This window comes from Ruditapes philippinarum, unplaced genomic scaffold (assembly GCF_026571515.1).
Source record: "Ruditapes philippinarum isolate M1 unplaced genomic scaffold, ASM2657151v2 ctg416_1_1_1_1, whole genome shotgun sequence".
NCBI lineage: Eukaryota > Metazoa > Mollusca > Bivalvia > Venerida > Veneridae > Ruditapes > Ruditapes philippinarum.
In genome coordinates, this window is record NW_026852364.1 from 226,262 (window position 1) to 252,946 (window position 26,685).

At 29.6% G+C, this 26,685-nt stretch overlaps 1 protein-coding gene across 3 annotated transcripts in view; it reads right to left on the minus strand.

Annotated features, from left to right (window-relative positions):
• LOC132758132 (lachesin-like) overlaps positions 1 to 25,144 on the minus strand; it is an 83,878-nt gene extending 58,734 nt beyond the window's left edge. Inside the window, exon 1 of one of the 3 annotated variants that reach the window (XM_060749659.1) lies at positions 24,917 to 25,144. The gene's annotated coding sequence lies outside the window, so the exon portion shown is untranslated. Of the gene's footprint in view, positions 1 to 6,274; positions 6,500 to 17,380; positions 17,491 to 24,916 lie in introns of those variants that run through there. The other 2 variants (XM_060749677.1, XM_060749669.1) reach the window with 2 other exon arrangements.
• Between the last annotated feature and the right edge of the window lie 1,541 nt (positions 25,145 to 26,685).

Below are 26,685 nucleotides of genomic sequence, written 5' to 3' on the forward strand. Positions count from 1 at the left end.
CCTGGAACACATCATACTTAAAATTCAATAATATGACTGTTTTGTAATTGTTTTTAGTTCTTATAAGTGAAAATAAGTATTCTAATATAATCAAAGTTTAACACATAACGAAAAAGAAAATAAACAAACAAGAGTATACCGATTACTTTTTCGGTCGACTTTACTTTATTTTCATACTTTATTTCATTCCTTAAACATTTAAAATTTCTCTCATATTATTGTAATCCAAAGTTACAATAAATAGAATTACAAACCATTTGATTACACATTTCATCTTGTCTTCCATGTGATACAGTTAATAGTTGCTGAAGTCACACAAAAGGTATAAATATTCGTATATTTCAATGATATCTTTTTCATGATATTATAAACAAAATTTAAAGCTTTATTGCCAGTAACGTAATATTTGATATTCTCTTCATATGTCGAATAGTAACAAACATCGTTTAGACGCAGTATACTTTTGTTTTCATAACAGCTTAATCAACATCAAGGTTTGTTTATTTTACATAATTATATCAGAGAAACCCGTGAACAGATTTTGCACGAATGAAAGTAAAACAAAATGTCTCTTTCTTTTCATTTTACAGGGAAATCGGGACTGATGTGTTACAATAAATTTCACTAATAAAGCTTTTACATATTTGATGGTTCTCGTGTGCGTGATTAGAAATTGAACACTGCACTGAGTTGATTACCTTTATAGACATTTTATAGTAAAACAAACTATTAAAATTCTCTAACATGGATAAAAGTCATCGATGTAGTCGTTTTTATGTCCACGGTCCATTACATGCAAATTAAGATAAAATCGCGGAGCGTGTTCGTTTTGTAATCTAATTAATAAACAGTAGCTATAATGGTTAATTATACTAGTGGAGCTTGTAAAGGTTTAAGCATTTTATATTAATCTTGTTGCAGGATGGGTAATGCTATGACGTTGATTTCAGTGTATGCAAATAGTTGTGTCATGTACTGTCTGACCCCTCTGAATACCATATTAATCGATAAATTCTGGCATTTTTTAGCATTTAACTTTTATAATACTTGCGATAATGACAACGCGTCATACTGAATATTCTAAACACAATGCAGTAAAATCAACAATAAATAAATGAACATTGTATACTTGTTTTGATTAACGTTCTTCATCGGAAAAGCCACACTCAAAGTGTTTTTGGTTTAATTTATATTAAGGGGTAAAACGCTTTTCCCTGCTTAGAAATTGCTGTGATAATACATTGACTGATATCTTGAGCAGTATTTGTTATGGTTAATAGCATCAATAATTGGAGTAGATTTATCTTTTTTTATTTTCAGTCCTTTTTCTTTCAAAATTGTTTTCAATACCATACTCACATAAAACTTAGCATTTCTCTATTGGCTATTAATCTAAATAATGTCTTTGTCCATCTCACTTTATTTCAAAGACTTTAATTGAACCACTTTGGCTTATTCATTAACAACAGAGATGAAAAATCATTACTTCCATGCTATTTGCTTGAATTTATGAATCTACTTCCCGCTTGTAATAATTTAAGAGAACACTCATAAGGCCGTAAAATATCGAATTAAGGTAACAGTTAAGAAAGGTATGAAAGGAAATATTTTGCAAAGGTGTTTTAAGGGTTAGAAACATCAGCTGCTTATGTACTTTCTATGTTTTTGACGGACCGGCTTTACAGTCATACTCTTTGTTACTACCAAGGATTTAAAGCATACTATGATGACAAGGTAACAATATAATATTCGTGATGGTAGTCACACATGACTTATTAAACAATATAAATAAACAAATAAAATAGAAAAGATATAAGAAATAAATGCTTGACAAAAAAACGTCTTTGCTTCGAGATTACATAGTAGATTTTATGTTGCCTTTCAAACCACTTCAGTATCAAAAAAAGGAAAACAAGAGGTATAAAATTACATCATTCGAAGCTCATTATTAAGTGTCGCCATGTGATTATCTGTTTGCATTTTAATCATACGATTCTGAGAGATGTTTACATTTCTCAAACTGCACTGATTTAGTTGTATACAAATTCAAGACATCTATTTGCAATATGATTTATTTTAAATCTATGATTTCATGTAAAACGTACAACTAGAACATTATATCTGTTGTGTCTCAATATGATTGCTGGAACATACCATTATTATTAATGCTATTTGTGATTTATGTTTACCTACATAAAAAAACAAAGCAGTAACATTATCTCTGAATCGGTAGTCAAAGTTTTGTTACTACATACTTATAAATGTATTTTGCAGAAACTTTCTTTTAAAAGTGTTCCCGGTATTATTTATTCCTTTCTTAGATCATGCTTTTAATAATTGAAATTTTAGATCTACATGCATAAGAAAAATACGTATATTCAAGCATTTAAAATTTTACAAGAGCTGTTAACTAACTTCAAATCATAGGTCGTTAAGTATCAATTCGGGTAAACATTGCAAAAGCATAATTTAAAGATTACCAAACAAAAATATAATAATAATGATTTTGTTATCCGTAATTTATCGTTGAATTAAATCATTGAAACATCATTTTAATAATTTCATAACTAAACTTAGATATATACTTTGAAAATACAACACTTTCGTGTTAGTCTTAGGTAGAACACATACTTTTTCTCACATAACAAATGAAAAACTGCACACATGAAACCAAAGTTAAGAGAAGCAATTAAATACAGCATCCTTAGCGAACAGCAACACTTTAGACAGCAAATTGACTCTCCAATACTCCAAACTACCTAAATTATGTTGTAACTAACACCCCGGTATCTTTTCTCATTTGTCTCATGTTTGCCAATTATTGACTGACTTTCTCACGAGTGACCCTCTTTTGAATGGGACATTTTTAAACCGTTTCAAAGTAGAATCTAATTAAAAGTTTATAATTACATAATATGTGCAACAATTTCAAAACTACATCAGTTTATGAAAACTGTCCTTCAAATTCATTATATAGCATAATCAGTATACGAGAGAGCATTCCATTTCAATGTTTTTAGAAAAGTGCATGTTATCCAGAACTTAAGATATGTGTATACTGTCACATAACATATTACAAATATTCCAATAAAGTAGTAATTACTACACAGTTAAACAGAAAAAAGGAGTCATGAACTTAAAATGTACTAACAGGAATTGAAAGTATAAACGGATAATTTATATTTAACTATAATCACTAAATATTTTCAGTAAGAAAGTATTTTTTAGCTGTAAGGGCCCGCTGATATATACGGTAACCAATAATATTCAAACTGACTTAACAGTTAGTAAAGATTACCACGCACATTTTTAACTGGATTTGCTTTTTAAATTACCCGGAATGTGCATATATAAATTGGGTCATGGAATACGGCATGCAAGTAAACACAAACAAATTTGGTCGACTTCACTAGGCCTCAAACAAATGCATTGAAATTATACAAAGTGTTACACAATCCTTTTTTCGCAATGTTAATGCTTCACTTTAGATCAAACTGGAAGTGAAACAATTAAATTGGTATTAGAAATTGCACTGTTAAGAATATGCTTGAAAAAATATTCCGAGACAGGTTATGGTAACACCATACTCTGAGTAACTTTTTAACGGAAGGAAGTAAAAAAAACAACAGCTTCTCTTTTTGCACCGACAAAACTACATTATAATTTAATAATGCTTTACAGACTAACATCTTCTCATTTGTGTGATTAAAAGAGAACACTGCACTGATTCAATTACTTTTATAGATCCTGCAAACAAATCATTAAAACTGTCTAACATGAATAAAATACACCACTGCAGTCGTTTTTATGTCTACAGTCCATCACATGCCAAATAAATTTAATCTCCCAGTGTGGTTTGTGATCTAATCTGATTAATGGATAATAGTTATAATGGTAACATTACATCAACAGTAATTGTTATAAAACAATGAAATTTACATTTAATTCAGGATGTGCGATAATAGCACAACAAGTAAAAAGCTAAACGTCATTTAAGCATTTGCAAAATTTGCTCTCATTAAGATTGGCATATCAATTGATTAGTTAGAAATTGAAAGATATATAATTTAAAGTTCTCTTTTTGGAAATGTATCAAACATTTGGCCCACACGAAACCATAATGGGTGTTAAAGTTGTAATGCTTTTATTGCGCAGTAAACGTAAAAGTTAATAGTTGAACATCGCAGACTAAGTTGCTTGTAGATAATTATTAAAAAACAAATTTTTCCAGACACCCATAAAAGTTGCCTTCGGTGATTATGGTAAAACCATGTCTTATATCATACAAATTAGTTCACACTACCTTGAATTATTTATATAAAAGCAACTATTCAAGGTAAAAGTAAAACATCTAGCATATATACTTATCATGAAAATATATCTATTTTTATAGGAACATATCGATGCCATTCTTTTTAAAATTCTGCATTTTTTTCTTTATAACTGTTTTTGAAAGTCTTAAATACCTAAGTGATATCAAAAGAATGATAATATCTATACAAGTTACTGAAACAGATATTTAAATCAAAACAACCTCATTTGATTTTAAAGAATTTAAATGAACTTCGTTACTGCTTTCAAAGGCTTAGTTATATTCATTCTAGAATCAAGAAATTGCAGGCATCCCGTCCAAAATGATGAATGTATTTCCTGTAAGATATAATTTTAGAGATTGCACATCAACACCCATGATAAGATACCTTCATTGAAAATCATACAAGAAAAGAAACAACAAACAACAAAATAAACCATGGTAAAGAATGAAGAATTTATGTACAAAAGGTTTGAAATAAGACAAGAAATGATGGTCCAAAGGAGAAGAAAAATTCCATTTGCTAAGCTGCGACTTTGTATTGTAAAGATGGGCATACAAATTATTAAACATAAAAGTACCGCTGTAAAAATGCTGTTCTATAAATATAAATGTATACGCGACTTTATCTTCTTTGTAGAATTATTGTATTTCGTTTCATCAAGGAAATAGAACAATAAATTAGTGCTTTATTAATTACAAAGACTTAAAACATTCTTAGATTAATTGTATTACAACATATTTATATCCCAATTTATTTACAATTCAATATGATTTTTCGTTTAGGTTAGTTTTTATATACATTCCCGAAATTACTATATTCAGATTAAGACTAATAAAGACTTTCAATGTCTTTCTATTATATTGCATGCACCCTGTACTTCCTCTAAACTAATCATTTTTATCAGACATATCGTTTGTAAAATGATGATTGCCTGGAGCGCAAACATTTATATGCATTGCATTTATACGTATACTTTTCTTGTATCTATTTCAAATATGTTCTTTTTAATTAATTGAAATTTCGTTGATTAAACCAATGTTTGTTTTGTAAATAATTCCACACAAACATGTTGTAGGTGATGTGAAAAAAGATTATTTCTCTTCTTAGGGTACACAAGTGTGAAGTTAAGACATTGGTGTGAGTAATACTTTTACAAACTTCGTAATATATTCTATCAGTTTCTCTACTTGTAATAGAGTTGGTAAGCGAACAGCATGGATCCTGATCAGACTGCGCGGATGCACAGGCTGGTCTGGATCCATGCTGGTCGCAAACGCACTATGTTGGTTTTGTCGTGACGCGGCTCATTTACTGATATTTAATCCCTGTAGAATATATCCCATTGGGAAATCAAAATCAATACTTATGACAAAATTCTTTACTTTCAGTCTCATCATCTGAAAAACTTCTAAAGTATTTAAAACCGTTTTGATTCAATGAGAATGTTACCAGACGTTGACAAATATCACAGTAACTAATAGTTACTCATTTGCTTCTTATAATAATATGAAATAATAAAAACCACTCTCTACATATACGTCACATTTTAAATTTTGCCGACTTTTGTGTTGTGACGCAATAAATACAAATTGATGTCCCTAATTCCCAAACCGTTTGTACCGAATAGAAATCTAGAAAGAAAAAAAGATTTTGAATGGCCTAAAACTTTTGTGCTATCAATACTTTTTCCATGTTTTTTAGGAATTGTCAAGCATATGTTAAACACAATATAGATACATCATTTTCTGTCAATTTTTAAATTTTTTTACAATACTTTTAACTTAATTCCTTTAATATTCTTGCACGAATACAGAAGGTATGTTTAAGGAAAGAAATTACATTTTTTTCCGATAACATCTCAGTTTAAATTATATTTTAAGACATTGTGAAAATTTAATCAGTTATAAGCATAACAGTTAGTAAATTATAAAAAGAGTAAAGGAAAGAATAATTCTCACCGAAAGCATATTATCCAATTTCCGTTTCAGAAAATCCTATTATATAAGTTATTATATCAATTTTTATCCTTGCTGCTTCGTAACAGAATAAAATCTTCCTTAATAGTTAGATTTTAAGTTAATGTTTTTCCTATGTCGTTCTTGAAGAAAAGGAAATTAAAAATAAATATACAATATGCAGCATCCTTAGCGAACAGCAACACTTAAGACAATAAACTGTCTCTCCAATATTTCCATCTCTCCTATCTGAAATATGTTTCAACTAACAGTCCGGTATCTTTGCTGATTATTCCAATGTTTGGCAAATATCGATTCACTTCCTAACAATATACAAAATGAAAAGCATTACATCACTCAATGGTATATGGTAAAATCATTTCAAATGTAGAACACGTGTACCATATTAATTGATTTATGTTATATATTTTAAAAACATATAAGTAATCACCGAATTTTATTCCAAGACTCTTTATCTGATCATGCTAGAATACATATAAATGTTTCGATAAGAGTGTAAATTATGACAGCATCAATCACATCTTAAAGTGCAACACAGATTCAAATATGCACTGTTACTTATAACATTTAACCTAAAACAATCAAATGTTTCATTGTTTGTACATTGATATGTTAATTTCTCGATATATTGACATTAAAAAAATTACATGTATGTCGAGGGAAGGGTACATAAAGAGTGAACAAGTGAAAGTCAAATCATTTACATATATTTTGCAATCATTTGTTTAATACTTATGATGAACGATAAAAAACACGTGGCGCAAGAAAATACGTATACCTTTAAATATCGATCGGAATTTACCTGTAACGTTCATTAAATTTTTTTTATTAAATACTATTGTTAAAAGCATTTACTTTAATAAAATGCTGTGGTTACCTCAATTACATTTACGTATAAATTACTTAAAACTTTTTTTATTGTTATTTTATTCTTTATTTGCAGCTGTGCAATTCATATACTTTTTATTTCGGCAAAAAGTTTGTGATAAATAGAGAGAGGATACAATGTTTCACAACGAATGACTCTACTGTGATTAATAACGCCCAAAATTTGCAAAGATCTACTCATTAGACAAAAGCTTTTACATAATAAACACATATTAATTTGTTCTTATCAAAAATGTACTTGTTCCCCTTTGACAAAGACATTTTACACAAAAGTAACCATTTGGTCTGCATGGAAGCCAAAACATCTTTGAACTAAAAGGTATTACTTACGTGTCACGTAAAGTATTAAATCGACGAAGTACATTTTCCGTAATAACGATTAACGATGAAAGTAGGAAGCAAATAAAAAAGCTTCCAAAATAATAGAGTGAAGAAGGATTACCTAAATTACGTTGAAATGGCAATTTGAAAATGTTGCAGACTTGGCTTGAGTTAGTCTGTTCAAGGACGGTACAAAAAAGTGCAAGCTATTGGCCACACGTCTTGGACCGGCCTAAGCAGAACGCAACATTTTACACGCAATGGTAATATTTAAAACTAAAAACATCTGTAGATGTGTTCGTGAGACCCTTATTGGCCATTGCATAAAAAGCGGCTTATTGTCCCCAATACGTGTGCCCTAAACAGGAAAACAATGGGCGAAACTGATTAGAATTTGAAAAAGTGATCAGTGGTTATAAAAAGGCAAAATAAACAGAAACCCCAAATTATTTCTTTTAGCTTGAAAATCTAAATAACTCTTTTTTGATACACAGATTTGTTGAATAATATATGATGTTGGCGATTACAGCTAAAATCTTAAGTTACGTGAAGTTGATTTGTTTAAAATAAGTCAAATTACTGTATGTATTGCAAGTGTCATTTGAGTATTTTCTCGAAAAAGAAAACCACTTTATGTCAAAATTGCCACTAAAATATTTCATATTTAAATTTAATGTAAAGATAAAAACGCATTTATCACAGAACGTGTTTGTCAGTCATCCAAAAGGTTTGTTTGTATGATGCCATGGAATACTGGACATTAAAGGAGAGATTGCTGTCGATAGTTCAAATGTATGCATATTACAACATCATCCGTTTTATTTTGATTTAAGCAGTGACAATCAACAGATGAACATTCGTTGTGTCTGTTTAAACACCAATATTCCAGAGTAAAGTATACATGGTTTGCGTAAAAACAGTTAAACATTCTTCATAAGTTTATTTCAGTATTGTTGATATTTATTATCGCCATATAAAGCACAATAAAAAACGCTTCATGATAAGCTGAATCTATATCATTGTTTGAAACACTTTCTGTATGTTTTCGAAGCGTTACGAACTATGAAAACGCTTACGTCGTATAAAAGACAAGCTTTGAAATCTCTCGCAGGTAAAGCAGTACATCAAAATTGATATTTCGTTCTTTTAAAAATGTCGTCATTGATTTGTAATACAATTGCCAAGTATTGGAAATGAACAATGACCATACTGTAGACCTGGAACAATCTCTTAATTCGTTGTTTATGAAAGTATGTTGTTTTCTTTATAATTTGAAATAATAAAAGTCATCATCGAAATTCTTTAATCATTGTACCGACTTTTATTTTCCGAGAAGACTTGTTATTAAATAGTTATTAATCTCCTTGATTCCCAAACCGTTGGTACCGTGAGGACATCAATGCATAAAGTAAACACAGTAAAGACATGGAGTCATTAAACTTTATTGCGTTGATCTTGAATTGTTGTGTTATCAATACTTGTCAAGTTTTCTTTCTGATGATCAGATGATTGTGAATATTCTAGCATATGTTACACAAAAGTGTTGCATATCATTGTTAAATCAGTTAATTACCTGAACGGTCCATATTTTCTATCCTGGAGCAATCGTCTTAATTCATGACGAATAGTTTTATTTTCTAGTGAATTGTATTTTGTATGTCAATGAATTATTTATCTGACTGGTTGATATTTTTTTCTTATAGCTGGTACTAGTATTTATTTAATGTAATTTGCCTTTTGAGCATTAGTAAATATTTCCTTACTATTTTCTGGCAACTGGTAATTCCTTTATACGATATGTGTATCATTGATCATAATTAATACATATTCCTACACGAAGGAATAACATACTTTAGAAGGTAAATAGTTCTTTTTTCGAGAACATTTCAGTTGAAATTAACTCTTGAATCATCATGTATATACATTATACTAGAATCTTTTACAAGAATACAAAATTTTATAAACCAAACCATATATTATTAGTAAAAACATAGAGAAATAATTACCAAAAGTATACTATCCAATTTCAGTTCGTTAAAAGATAAACGCAAATTCTTAATTATATCTTGATCAATTTCTGTCTTCGATACTTGTTAAAAGGATAACAGCATTCTTAATATTCCGGGGTTAAGAACATATTTTACGTTATTTCGTAGAAAATAGAAATTAAAAACACTTATACAATTTTAATCGAAGCGTATATATACAGCATCCTGAGCGAACAGCAACACTTTAGACAATAAACTGTCTCTCCAATACTTCCATCTATCCTATCTGAAATATGTTTCAACTAACAGTCCGGTATCTTTGCTTATTTTTCCAATGTTTGGCAAATATCGATTCAATTCCTGACAATATACAAGATAAGAAGCGTTATACCAATTCACTGAAAATGTTGTATTTATATCGAAAGTATAACTTGTACCATATTCATTTATTTAAACTGAATGGTAACAAACTTCAGAGTGTAAATTGTCACAGCATCAAGTATAAAAAGAGTATAAAAAAGTATATCACTGATATTGACATTCATAATCTTTTTTATTATATTGATGATTTAAAGAAGCACGCCTCCAGATTCATGCTAATTGTCATGAAGATTTGGAAATGTATTTAACATTATATTATTGTGAAGGTACCAAATGAATGCAACTTACACATTATCAATGTCATGTAAATTACCAAAAATATTTCAAAATATGCATGAATAGCCCTTACTTCTTTAGAAACGCAGTAGAAATATAGTTATCAATACTGAAAAATTATTCATTAATCGCTGTTCATGGACTGTACTGGAAAGTGCAAGCTACCGCACATTTCACAGCATGTGCAAAATAACCTAATTGTGATGCAAGATGCTTAGGATTTGGCCAGATCATGACGAGATCTACAATAGATTGTTTAAGTATCCAGTTTATCTTATTTAAAACAATTTTACGTCTTCGTACAAAGATGATAGCTACCTCTTTGAACTATTAGGCATAACTTGTGTGTCACATAAAGTATTCAACTGACTAATGTACAGTTTTCGAAGGAAATAATACCGATGACAATATGAAGCAAATAATGAATAATTTATTTGTACTAACAAAAGACAAAATAAAAAGAAACTAAAGCTATATTTGTAACTGCAGTCGCAAAAACAGTCGTAATATGTGGATTAAAATAAAACTACGGCCTGTCTTTATAGCCAATTGAAAGGACCTGAATAAATGCAGGGTAATATCAATAAAAGCAATTATGGCAGAACAAATTTGTCAGTTATTAAAGGAAGATGTATTTGCGTGATACCGTGGCATACCGGACAATAAAAAAGAGATTGCTCACGCACAAAATCAAATACAAGCATATTATACCATCCTCTGTCTTAATTTGATTAGCTAAAACATTTTCCCCAAATCAATTAACTCGATTGTAAAACATTGCTGCCAGGATTGGACGGAAAAATATAATTTATATTACCAACCACTCATTTTTCTATAACTAGTATAACTATATTTAAACTGGTTATATCATGTCGGCAGATATGTTGTATTTATCTACGTATCTTGAAAAAAATAGACTTCTTATATTATTCAGGCTGTTTGAAACTTTCGGGTCAAATGAATATGAAAAGGTTGCATAAGGAATGTATAATTATAATGAAAAAATAAAAGTTAAAGATTTTATACTTTATAGCATTTGAGTGAACGACCCTAATGTATACACACCTGTTCAAAATAAAACAACAACACAAATTTAACAATAATATAACATAAGATTTAACTAGCAAAGCACTGGCATTTAACGATATAAACGTACTCTAGAGTGGTTACAGGTAACGTGTTTTCTTTTCTACATAATCAACTATATCAACGCATACATTGTTTAAATACAAGATAAAAACGTAAAGGCCCAATGTGCATCAGAAATGTATGTTTTTTTGTTTTTTTTTCTTTTTTTCTTTTTACAGGCTATTTCACATTTAACGTCTAATATGCTCACCATTACATAACCTTTTTTGTTTGGTCTTACTCTGGTATAATGTGCCATTAACACAATAAATATAAATGAACTTGATGGTTCGGACTGAGAGTTTTTATGTATAAAATAAAATATAAACGCACCTAACTTTGTAATAAACAACATATTATTTAATCCACGATATTACATCACGTCTATATAAAGCGACTTTTAGCACTAAATTGCATAAATGTACAGGAGATTTCATGAAGGTGAGTGAGAAGATACGGAATTCCATAAACGACAGCCTACTACTCACTGCCTACTGCTAACTGGACAGCCTGCTGCTTACTGGCTACTGCTTATTGCTTATTGAAAGTCTAAGTCTATGTATGGATCAAATAGAAGTATTCCGAATGTACACACATGTGCGCCCGCCATTTTGTTGAAGGTAAACTTTGCGGAAAACAATGGAAAGTAAATTTAAAAGGATTATTTTATAGCCTAATAATTTGTAATTTCGAATTCATTGCAATGACTTGTGTACGTCCCACCATTGCAACTGCTTTGATTATATTATGAAATGGTTCCACGTGCCTCTTGCACAGGTGATTGATAAATTGTCAAATATAGGACTCATTTTAGGGTAAATCAACTTAATAATAAATTATTCACAAGGAATCTGTCTTCAAAAATCAACATGGATGGGCTTGAGCCCACTATTCCTCGGTTGAGAGGCGGAGATCTGGACCATTATGTCAACACTCCTTTATTTTATTTAGAATTTCATAGTTTATTAAACTTTAAGAATATCTGTAATATACTGGTGAAATTACTGGTGAAATTTAGGCTAAACATTCTCTCATAATCAAACATGTGTGAGTTTATTTACGAGATCATTTTGGTTCAGTTTTCATTGGCTGTTAGTTATAGCTTATAAATGTGTAATTCCTTATTAGATGTTATGTTATGCATTTATGTTAATTTGATTGCAACTCTTGATAGTTTATGTTGCAAAGATATGTGCTTTGAAGGTTAATTATAGAATCAATTTTATTCCAGTACAGAGGATGATAAATCTGACAGAAACATTTCAATGGAGAAACAGCCTATACTTTCATTGACTTCACAGACAAGTAACAGAACCAATACACCAGTATGAAAATATGGAAATTACAATGGAAGAGGAAAAGGACTACATAAATGTATTTGTTCTTATAGACGAGTTAACTGGCTTCCTTCTGAAAGCTGAAAGCATAAACAAAGAAAGACAAACTTGTCTGTATTCAAATTGTTTCAAAAAACGTTCAATTTTTCAATGACATAAAGAGAACAAACATGAAGTGATAAATTACAGTTTGGATCAGCTTATTTTACTTTTATAAAAAGCCATTGTGCCATTGAAGAACTCTGGAAAATAATAGATTCTTAACTATTTAAATTTACTAAACTTTAAGGTTGGTTATTTTTTCTATTTCTTTTTGCAATTACCGCAAGTAAAACCAATGAGCAAATCTGCCTTCGTATTTGCCAGAATCATCTAATGAAAGTCATTACTATTTCTATCAGGTTCTAGAAGTTTGACAACTAAGGTAAACAGTTCTAAGACATCGCGATAGTGTAGAGCTTCTATTGTATAATATGAAGCATTTTTAAGTTACCTTTCTTACAACGTGTATATCACTTTATATTGCAGAGTATATTTACATTAATATGATTAATCTCATAACAATTATATAATTCATAACAGAACTTTGAATTATAATTCTGCTTTAATATTAATTACTTTCCCCGAAACTTTACAAATATTTTATATAGATTTTGATTTTTTTACAGGCGTGTCATAATTTTTATTTTTAAATAACTGTGTATACAAGAAATATTAGCTTACTGGTCTCATTATTGGGACTAAACATACTTTTTATGTAGTGTTATAATCAATAAGTGTATTTTGTTTTTCATTTTAATTGTAAATAAAAGTTCTTTAAAAATAAAATATCATAATTTTCTTGTTATTTTGTTTATGTTTAGCTCCATGGAAAACAAAATAATGATAACATGAAATGAAAATGGTTATAAATATATGTTAACCACGAAGCAAAGTTTCTTTGTTGAAAGTTGTAACATGACCAAGTTGGAAAAAACAATATTCAACATTGTCCACATTTAAATAGTGTCTTAGTCCATCAATTTTAAATGCATAGGATCGCGAAAAGTATGTATTAGGAAAATGAAGATTACGTTATATTATTAGTTCCATAAGAAATACATCTGAAGCTCCAATATCTGGCAAGTTATCTGAATATTTCACTTCAAAACATCTTTACAAGTTCACCTAAAGACAATGAAATAAAAAGACGGCCGTCCAGCAATATATTGATTAATCTGTTTTCTTTCCTGTTGTTTTAATGCCTTTATCAAAGTTATAAAAATCAGAATGTAACACAGGCAAAACTGCAAAAAAATAAGAATTACATGCGGAAGGCCTCAAATTTAGGATGCCGCAGTTCATCATATCGTTAAACAAATACTAACGTTCCTTTGTATTTAATAATAATGCCCACGTAACTCAAAGATCTTTCAATGATTTTATTATGCATCAACTTTCCAATTATAACACAATAATTGACATGTTAGTCATCATGCTTTTGTCGAATATCTTTTTAACATCTACTAAAGTAACATTTTCTTGAGGTTTTGTAGAATTAAGGTATAAATGTACAGTCTACAAACACCAGAACAAGTATTAACTTTTTAGATACAACTAAACGGTTCCATGTATGATTTAGACAACGAAGTGTGTATACCAGAATGAACTACTGGTATTCCGAGACGTGACTGGTATATATATTTGTGTCTGAAAATCGTTTTGAGCACCATTATTTAGATAAATTTTTTTTAGATAAAACAAAATATGATAGCATTATTTTCAAAATGCGAACATAATACTGACCGTTGTAATTTAAATGAAAAACAACGACGTTCTTGACATTACAAGGCCTCCGTTTAAAAATATCATTCAGCACTATAGATATAGGATAGGGTCGATATAATTTAATGAACAAATATTATAATATACATGTTATATTGTAGATGTATCTAAATGACTGTCTTTTACAAGCTTGAACAGGGATATACATGTATAAATACTGTAATTCAGCAAGCAGTTTTATTTGGTAGCTCAAAATTACCGAACAAGATTTAATAACAGAAAAAAAATTGTAATATTTGGTTTGATAACATTTTTATAAAGTTAACAGGTCTATGATTTGAAAAAGTTCCAGATGCCTGCAAAGATGTATACTTATATTTCTGCTTAGTATAACGAGAATTATACATGTACATGTATAAATGTAACGAGTCAAAGTCTTCATAAATGATACAGAGTACTGTAATTCCTTGACCAATACTGTTTCAAACGGCCTCATTGTAACATATAAATACATTGGAAGAAGTACGTAAAAAGCAAATATTTGCTTTCAGGCTTTTAATCGGGTATTTGACAGGTGTAACAGTTGGCATTCATCAATGAACAGTAAGCATTAAACAGTCGCTGTAAGCATTAAGCAGTTGAAAGTAAGCAGTTGACAGTAGGCAGTTGACAGTAAGCAGTTGACAGTAGGCAGTTGACAGTAAACAGTAGGCTGTCGTTTATGGAATTCCGTAAGAAGAAAATCAAGCTTTAACTAAAGAATAAAATAAAAGTAATTTCGAAGAATGGACCTTTTCATGCCTATGATCATTAATAATAGTATTCAAAAGATGTATTGACTAAAAAGCATGACAGAATCGGGTCACTTTAGAGCAATATCAATTACTAGATACTAGTATTCTGAAATAAACAATATTTTAGATTTGTAAAAGAATTACATGAAATGTGTTAATTATTGATTTGAGCATGCAGACAAGATACATGACTGTACCAAAATTCAATAATGTTGTTCATTACTTTATCAATTCATAGATCAATTTAATCAGTGTGAGACAAAAATATGGAAACAAAAATAAGTTCTTGTAGCACACGCAGTCAAAATGAAAGCAAAAACTACACGACATCATTAAAACGTTTCGATTGATGAAAAGCAGTTGCATGGAAAGATCCATTTTAGACTTGAATGTTTTAGTGGCGTGATTAGAAATTGAGCACTGCTTAAAGTTATTTATTTCCATAGACCATTTTTCAAGTGACGCGAAACATTAAAACCACCATCACATGAATCAAAGTGATCATTGATGTCAACGGTTCATTTCATGGAAATTAAGATAAAACCTGGTTTGCACTGTAATGTCATTAATGTGTAATGGGTCAATGCATATTACATTCAATGAAGGTTGTTTTGTGCCAGTTCCGCAACAAATAATAGCTTCATTGTGATAAATTAAAAACAACAACATTTTATTAAAGTGACATTATGCCTATCTAAAGGTATAGAGTGAGTGAAGAGGTGAGAGTCAAAATAAATGTTCATTTTGCCATAATTCCTTTTGCTTTAATGATTTACTTCGCATAAATAATAAATAACCACCGGATTCAAATGAAATTTCAGTAAATATCTTTTAGAATTTACCTGTAACGTTCAATTTATATAAAGAGTGGGACAGTCTTTCTATATTTTAGGCAAATTTTAAATTTTATCCCAAACATTTTCCAAAATAATCTGTTGTTCAAACAGTCAACTTTTTGAAATATAAAGTCTATTCAGCTGAACATGATAATGAAAATATGAGCATATTTAATTTAGCTTTCTTCATCGTGAAGACTTAACAAAGACTTTACATTAATCTGTTTGCATGTCCCAAATCTAGGTCAATATCAATATTGAATGAGACTTCAAAACACACCATATGAAAAGATGAATCACTTTCTTGCAATATCCGTTTTCATAAACCTTATATAAATGCATATAATCATACAATTTTATTTTCACCGAAGGGAATAAAAAGGAAATAACTAACGAAAATGTTAAAATATGGAGGAAATAATAACTGCTAAGTTATGCATTTTAGATAATCCATATCTTCTTATAACCGTCATTATTAAGATAAGTTAGATTTTCAAATTACTGATTTCTGCATGTCGCAATACATTGAATTAAGATTCTGATCACGTTGTAAAATAAAATGTGTTGATACCGAATTGACTGACATAACTCACGTTAAAACACATTAAAACATGTGTTAGGTAAATTTGAGGTAAAATCATTTTAGCTACTACATTAAATTACAGCAGAATTTGTGACTGGACTCGTACCGACTATATGTTCTCCCTTAAATAATGTGCCTGCTTCACTATCAAGTTTTATGAAACAATACCTGTATACTAGAAGCGTTTCTTCATATAGGAAGGATTAATTCGCAAATATAATATTGCTGACATTCATTAATGATGAGAATAACTATTTAAAACAACGAAAATAACAAGATTCAAGCAGCGGCATACGCTTCTGCTTACTTGTTCCATAGGGCGTGGGGGTAAAGATGTATAATATATACCAAGTAATAAATGTATGTAAAATTTATCTTTATCCCTAATAAGTAACACGCAACATTTCCATAAAATAAATATAATATATTTTTCAAAATCAAGATGTACAAAAAAAACTGTTTGTTTAAATCTAACGCCGTGAAATCATTCCTAGTTGATCAGAACGCGACAAAACATTGCAAATTTTTAATAAATTAAATTCTTATACATTGTCAATTTCGGACAAAATTCGGTAATTTTTAGAAAATTTGTTATGTATGATTTGTCAGTGATTGTGAGATATTTAATAGTGAATCACAAAATAGCAGTCATGCTTACAACATCATATAGCTCAGATTCGTGATTAACTATAAACTCACAATGAAGTCAAACAAAATGTTCTTTGTGTACATATTAAACATAAATTTGTTTCCGTAATTTATAAATAAAATGATTTATCATTGTATAATTACCATAGGTAGTAAATCCAATTTTTAATTCGTTACAAGATTTCACATAATCCTTCAATATAGTCCAATTTATTTTCTAGATCAACGGAAAAAATAAAATCACATTTTTTTGCATAATGTGTTTTTTTAGGGAAGTCGACAAACACGCCGTTCTTTCACTGAATTAAAATTTCAAATTAAATAAGCATGATATTAAAACGTTCAGCAAAACTGATAACTGCAGCATCCTAAGCGAACACCTTCAACAATAAACTGTCTCCTCTCAAATACTCTAAATTATCTGAAATATTTTGCAGCTAACAGTCCGTTGTAACTTCCTATTACTCCAGTGTTTGGCAAATATTGATTCACTCCGAACACATTACAAAGACAAAAAAGCGATACCCTACTCATAGGAAAATATACATCATAAAGAAAATTACACGAACACATTTTTTAAAATGGTCAAAATGTACATTAATATTGAATGCTTAGCGATATTTATTATCTTTATTAATAGATATCAATAATATATAAAAAGTAGGTAAATGATTTATGACAACTATGCTTATGGTTATAAATTTGAAAATATAGAAATGAAAAAGAGTTTACAAACTAATATCAGTATCAAAATTATATTAATTAGAATGTAATTCTTAATTATCATTTATAGTAACGGAAATTCGTTCCGTTTTGTCTCAGAAGAAACGGGCTCAAATTAAAAACATATTCATTACTGTCCAATTCCTTTAACAACAAAATTAAACTGCAGCTTGAAAACCAAGAATTTAAAGTTTCAAGATCGTACGCATAATTATATTATGTTTCCTTGGTAGCTTGGCAACAAATATTACAAAGAATTATTTATCTGGACTTAATGTTATTTGTAAACGTATTCGAGGATACAATCTTGATATTTTTAGTATGCGCTTCGACAAGACTTTTGACATTTACTGAATTAAAGATAATAAAATGTAACCTCGAAAATAATTCTCTAACTACTGAGAACTTGTCTAATGAAATACTACAAACAACATCCTAAAGAGTCAAGCACTGCAGGATTGAAATCTAATACATGTCTGCATTACCCACACAATAGATAAGAAAATATTCAAGAATCTACATTTAAACCAGAAAAGCATAACATTTATGAAGTATGATATATCATTCACTAGGGTACCAAGAAACAATGTTAATCCTAAATTGTATCATAATTTGTTAGAGGTGTCTGTTGACAATGAGTCAGAGTTAAATTAAATACCCATAAATGCACATTGCGTTAACTGGAATGTAGAATTAGTTACCCGCACTTTAGTTACCGCACTGTCTGTCCGGGATAAACATGAGCATGCTCGTTGATTGGCTACTTTTTTTTCTTTGGTTTACTAATTATGACAACATGGAAATAGATAATGATAAAATATCATATTCAATTGCTGGAACATTAGTTAATTTATTCTGGGGTTTCATTTTGTGATGCCAAGTGTTTTTATTTTTGCTTATGATACAAAAGAGAATGAACATCAAAACACTTGTCAATCTACGCTCCCTCGTACAAATGACATAGCCTTGTGTTTAGATGGTCTTTTGATTTCTCATAAAAAGATGAATGTCAGTAAGAGTATAACACTACAATTGACAATATGAATGAGAAATAAAAACGCTTGCAGGTATTTTACATTAAAAGAATTCTTAAAAAATACAGACACTGAAAATAAATTAAAAACATCATCATGTGTTATGAATACGAAGAGGAGACTTCGTTAAAAGCCTTATACGTTTTAATTACCAATTAGACGATGTTCTGGTTTAGTTTAAGGAAATTGCCATAAAACACAAAACACAAAAACAATATGTCAATTATAAAAGGAAGTTGTATTTGCGTGATACCACGGTTTATCGGGAAATTAAATAAGAAAGAGATTGCTCACGCAATTTGTAATACAAACATAGTTTACCCCTCACTGTATTAATTGAATTATCTGAAACATTTCCCAAAACCAATTAATTCGATTGTACACCATTTCTGGTATATACGTGATGGCTAGAATATAATTTATTTGGCCCATACAGGGAAAGTCTGATTTCTTTTTGTTAGATAATCAAATCAGCTTTTTATAATATCATTTTTTGTTTTGTTTTGTTTTACGGCACACTAACACAAGGTCATTAGTCTCCGAGACAGAAAATAATATTTTGACAATTATCGGGTGTTGCAGACTTAAAGTTACACTAGGGGTCAAAACCACCCCACCTGATTGAGCTTAGAGATGCATTGTCTCCAGTTATTTGAACCAATTTAGTCTTTTTTTACGCAGCGATTATCGGTAAATGCAAATATAATATGCCTCAACTTTTAAGGGCAACCCCTCATACACAATGAAGTCATTTTAGGATTTATAATGAATAAAAAGACAATACATATTTATTATTTTCAGAAATAAAAATCTCATATTGAATATAAATTTCTTAAATTGCCCACCGGAAAGTCACCCTATGACGAATGCACTATTTTAAGTATCTATCTTTTTTTAAAATGTCTTCGTTATTGATCACACACTCGATCTTTTTGTTTCTTTCCATACATTTATGATAGTTTACTTATTCTTCAGTTCTAATCTACCATACATTTAAGGTACTAATAAAATAACAATATATTATAACACAACTGTTAGGGATTTTTTATTTTCTGTATTTAAACTAGATATTATGAACCATAAGTAATCATTTTAAGAGAAAATGCCATTGAAAATCGTTCTTCACAATCATACTTTCGCTTGATTGTTGTTAAGCGTACAATTATCTTTAAACTGGATATGTTGTATCGGCGAAAAGTATTTTCCACCTACGTATATAAGATTCTTATCAAACTCTTGTAGCTCTTAGCTACACGCAGCTAACACTTACACTTGTAAATATACTCGAAAGAAAGAGCATAATGGAAATAAAGCTGCAAGCTGTCTATTCACATTTGATGGAGATATCATACAATTTTATGTCATTATGTCAAAATTACATATCTTAAAAGAGCAGCAACTGCTTTTGAATTTTAAAACGATTTCCGTTCCTTTTTGTAAAAACACATAAGTCACTGACAAACATGCAAACAACTACTTAAAAAATTAGGAAAGTCTGATGACGGATCAAAAATACAAATAAAATAATAATTATTGATATGTATTGAAAAAAGCAATTACTCTCAATAATTCTATTTCGGGTTTAATTAAATGGCACATCAATATAAAGCAATTAACAGAACTCAGTTTGGCCGTTATCAATGACGGATATAGATTAGCTCACAATTTACAGCATGCACATATTTAATGAACTCGACTTCCTTTCTGGAGATACTTATTCCGGATTTCTTTAATCATGACGGGGGAACAAGGCCTGCAAGTAGTGGACATAAAAAGACGATTAAGTAGATCTGTTATCAACGAGATGCAACTAGAAACAAAATGTATATAACCGGCTACTTATAATCGTCTAAATTAGTATTTAAGTCATTTCTAACAACTGTTGAACACTTTTTAGAGAGGTACTGAAAATGCATCCTGATCAAAATTTCAAAGAATATTGACTTCTCCGTTATTATATTGTGACCTCTCTACGGAAAGTAAAATTATCCACATGGAATATGTGGACTCCTTTTGTCTTAAGGCCTCAACAGACGGTAGAATTTAGCTGTACAACACTTATTAGAGATATATGATAATCCTTTCAAAAGCAATACAATACTTGCATTCAGACCGTATATCTATATTGTATGAACCGACAGTTTCCCTCCAAAAACATCCCCAAAATAGATCCCTTAAAGGATTTATTTACTATTATTACTGAAATATGTGTAAATGTTCTATAATTGTTGTTATTGAACAATTATAAAGATTGATTAAGAGGAAGGCTGCGGATAGCATGGCAAGAGCATTTAGGAAATGCACTGTTCTGGAATTAATATCATAACTGAGCACCGTAAAAAGCCTGTTCTGTTTTTTTTTTCTTCATTTTTTTTCTGCATGAGTAATGATGGAAACTCATCCATTTATAACTATAATCATTTTATGAGTAATACGGAATTCAAATATGCCACAACTTGGGCTCCCTAAGAGTTTTTCAACATCCTTTTTACTCCATCTTACTACTATGTTTACATTTTAGCCCTAATTATTCTGGAATTTTATTCATTTAAAACACTTTATCAGGGGATAATTGGGAAATATGTCACCTGTCATCGTGGAGGTCTGTACAACTAGAATTAAAATATAAAACATGACCTATCTTGTAAATCTTGTATTACGTTGTACGAATTAAAAAAAAGCATCCTTCACACCTTAAGATTTGCTATAATTGGTGTTGTACTTCAAACTCCTACAGTCTGTTGAGGCCTTTAGATGCTTCTGATCTCCCTACACAAAGTAAAATTATACGAACGAAGAATTGTCAGTCCCAGTAGTAGTGCTAGTGCGTTTATCTGAAGAGCTCGAATGCGTGGATTGAAACTCATATCACACATGGGATTGATATTTATCAATATTTCATTGTCCTTTTTTTAATTACATCAGAAAATAAAATGAATCAGTTGAAAAAGCACAATCATTCAAAATAAAAACATAATTATTCACAACATCTCTTTCAGAGATTAAAATGATTATAACTACACTTTCAATGACACATGATTTGCAGATTTGATTGTTCTCATGGGCTTGTAGGGAGACAGGAGGAATAAATTATTTCAAAAGATCATTTTTAGCTAAACAAGATATTAAAATCTCCGCACACCAACAAAAGTCATCCTTATGCCATTGGTTTGTCAACTGCCCATCACATGTAATAGAAATAAAACTGCACAGAATATAAACATGTGTTGTAATTCAATTAATTGAAAATTATATGACCTAAATATTTCATTAATACTTGAAGTATGTTGCAACTGCAGATAAAGGGTTATGTACAGACTCAATCAAACCGAGTCTGCAATTCTTATGTAATTTTGTTTTGATTTATGCTTCCGAGGAATCACTTTGTTTCCAGATTTTAATAGGTAATAAGTATTTTATAAGCTTTTAAAAAAGTTATAGATATTTAATAAGCTTTTAAATTTTAAAATTTAAATTAAAAAATGAACTTAATATTGAATTGATGTTTTACGGTAACGAATATTTTTCCGCTCAGTAATCAGAAATTTTTGACTTGTCGGCTGGAAATCATCGGAAAATTTTCAGTCTGTATCCCTCAAGATCTTTTATCAACATGATTTGTAGGATCGTATGCGTGAAATGTTTATCGGCAGATTGTCTCGGAAGTTTGTTTTTATAACCATTCAAACCGATTTGCACAATATCCTAAATGCATGTTGTTAACCTTTCCGATTTCATTCCTGCAGTAATGTAGTGTGATAAATTGTCCAACTAAATGATATTAAAACATTGCTAAAATAAATTTAATAATATAACTCATTGGAACACACCTTATAAGCTTTTGTGATTTTTATGACGATGCGTTATAATATTCACTTTGAATGAATCATGATATTAAATAACAACACATTGAGACACATATATGACCTTACTCCCTTAATCTTTCCTGACATGCTCCTTGACCTCTATATTTAATGATCAATATCTGAACGATGTATTTTTCTGGCAATGTAACCGACAATTTATATAAGAAATTAGCACGAGATAAAATTCCACAAATATATTAAATGACAAAGCAAGAAATATTTCATAAATTGATACCCTACCTATCATAAAGCATAATGTTTGATAGAAATAACAAGGTTCTAAGTTAGCCATATATGCTTTATTAAATCAATCAACAGTGTATTTCCAATATATTGTATCATAGTTTGGAGACCTTTCTGTTGAAAATGTGTCAGGGTTAAATCGTATACATATACATGCACAGTGCGTTAACTGGAGTGCGGGTATTACCCGCACTCCAGAGCATGCCCATTGATTGGCTCATTTTTGCTGGGGTTTACATATTGTGACGGCAGAGAAAGGAAAAGCGACAGAAATGTCATATTCAGATGTTCGTTCATTGGTTCATTTTTGCCGGGGTTTCATATTGTGACAACAGGGAACGTGCTTTTATGTTTGACTATGATACAAAAGAGAAAGAAAACCAAAACACTCGGCAATCTGATGAATACTCGGGGGCTACGCCCCCTCGTACAAATCAGATAGCCTCGTGTTTCGGTGCTCTTTCTATTACTTATTCTATGTTTGGATTTTTATCACAAGTATTAAAAGTATTGGATACAAATTTTACGAAACATTATACAATAATTCGCTAAGTGATATTGCAAATCCCATCAACATTCAGTTATATGCATGAAAAATATTTTATGTGTCGTCTCATATGAAGTTATATGCATGATAAAATATTTTATGTCTTTTCCCATATGAGTAAAAGGATAATATGATGTTACTTCATTATCAGATATCATAAAAGCCATTCTAAATATATGTATCTTTATGGACCATATAAACTCTCCTAAATGTGTTCTGTTATCTTTTTCTCATACTTTTGATGAATTGAGTTTTCAGTTTTGAAACTTTGTCGGAGTCTTCACAAAGCTGCTCATTGAACGTCTTTAAACATATTGATTTTGCTTAAAACTGTTGTTAAACAAAGTTTTGTCATCAGTTGATGTTGTCGAGCATATGTTACACAACGATTGCTGCGTATCATTGTTTTATCAGTTAATTGCCTTAATCGTCTTTGTTTCGTATGTGAGAGCAGTTGTGTCTATTCAAGTTGGATAAACGCATCGTGACATGTGTTAGCTAAAATGACGGTTTACAAGATTTCTAGTGTATATACTGTGAAAATGTCTTTAAATTTCTGTCATAGAGTTCACCATTCAATATTTTCCAAAACAAATCATTAACGTTTTAGATTTTAACTTGTTTAGAACGTGGTGGTCATTTCCTAGAAATGATCTTAATTAATGTTTTTTTTCATTACTAAATGAATTTTTTTAACAATGTCCATGCTTAACGTACTACATATTCGTTACATATATTTCCATATTAAACTTGTATAAAGCAAAACGACTATAGATAATATTAATTATATCTTAGACTATTACGATTTTCAATGACTGTTGTTTACATTTAATAAGTGAACATTTTCTTTAATATCGTTTATTAATCGTTTTGAAATTCCGTATCTGCATGAATTCATTAGTTATCTTATCAATACATTTCTTTCTTAATGCATGAAGTATATTTCAGGCAAAACAAAATCGTCAAATTGGTCAAATTTAAAGTCATATTTTAATCAAAATGTTAGCACATGTTCATGTGTTTAAGGAAACTCTGCAAAAACGGCTCATTTAATATGTATTAACAAAATATTTAAATTGTCAATTTTATGGGATTTTTTTCGTCGACACCTGCTGAGGGCTAAAATAATTATTAAAGCATCGTATGAGGTTAAAACTATTAACTCTTATCCACAAATATCATTTCAATATCAAACAAGAATATTGTAATTCATACAAAAAAATATTAATCTTTTTCTAGTATGACAAATATAAGTATAAATATTTACCAGAATATTCTATCCAATTTCACATTGTAACACAGTTTATTAAAATCCTTTTATAAGTTTCGATTATTTTTGTCACTTCCTGACCTTAAAAAAACAATTATATTAATATCCCGTGTTTCACTGATTTAAAATGAGAAACTACACACAAATACACGATTTGGAACGAGGCGTTTATCTGCTGCATCCAGAGCGAACAGTAACGCTTTAGACAATAAACTGTTTCCTCTCCAATACTCTCAACTATCTGAAATATGTTACAGCTAACAGTCCGGTATCTTTCAGCAATTTGCTAATGTAATATACTTCCTTACATACAATAAAATAATCGCACAACAATGCATGTAAAAAACTACAAAATTATTAAAATCAAATAACATGTATGAAAAGACAAAATATCTATATATTCATATAATTAAAGAGAGGGGATTTCTCAGAATTTTAAAGAATTAAAATTAATTGATTCATCTCAATTTTTAGGGAGCATATGATGAATAGAACCTAATAAATGCGTTACTTTCATATGTTATTTGGCTCCAGACACTTTCGCGGAGAATAAGGTATGTAAATTTCAGATAAGTGTAATGTTTAGAACTGTTTGAGTCTGTTTTCGCGTTAATTTTATAATTATTTTCCCCGCAAAATTTTTCATATTTGTTTGGCTAAGTCAATATGTTTTAACCGAATGTTTTGCTGTAAAAAGTTTGTTGATTCAAAATTGGATTCTTATTTTAAGCGCTGTTTGTTTTGATGATTGCTTTACCAAGATGTTTGTTTTTGTTTCTAAATGTAAATAAAAAATCTGGTACAAGTGAATTAATATGGTATTTGAAAAAAATGAAAAAATTATGAATTAAAATATATTTGTCATGCATGTATGCTAGAAATGTTAAGAAATCACATTTCCATAAAACCCCAGTCAATTAGAGCGGCATTGTAAAAATAAGTTAGTTTTCAACAAAAACAGATATTACATTTTTTAATGTTTTCATTTCTTTTCTGGTAATGAATCAATGTTCTAAGCATATAATATTTTTAATCATCAATGCAATTAGGTTTGGAAATTAAAACCTAATATACACTTAAAAAACAAATACCATGTACATGTACATGAGCTTAGGCACATAAATCTTTAATATTGTCATGACTTTATCAGGAATGTTCTGCAAGTTAGTTATTTATTACATATAAATGTTATTATACACGGGAACATGATAATGCACATTATATTAGCATTTTGAAAAGTGGTAAGTAAAAGTGTATCTGGTGTTATAATAAATATTTATATGGTTCTATATTCTATATGTGAATGGCTATATCGAAAAATAAAAGAAGCTTAATAGGACAAAATTGTACATATTTATATTTAATTGTATATAATTTTAAATAGCAGCTCAATTATATTTTATATGTTGTTAAACAGCATGCATCTTCCCACACAAAATCTCATTATTCATAGGAAATGCAGATGTGGGTTTCAATTGATTTTTATATTCAAACCATTATTTATCTATATATAATAATAATGAGAACAATCATGATTTAATTATGTCAATTTGCAAGTAAAGATTTAAAAGCTTAATATATTTGTATATTGTACACACAACAATATGATTTGAGAGTTGCTTATTACAATGTTGTTTGCTTATAGGTTTCATATACAGTACGGTTTGGCGTGACTGACTTTTATAGATAATTATATCCTCAATTATAACACAAGATTGATTCTCTTAAATATTTACAATATCCATTGAGCTGAACAGCACCTGGTC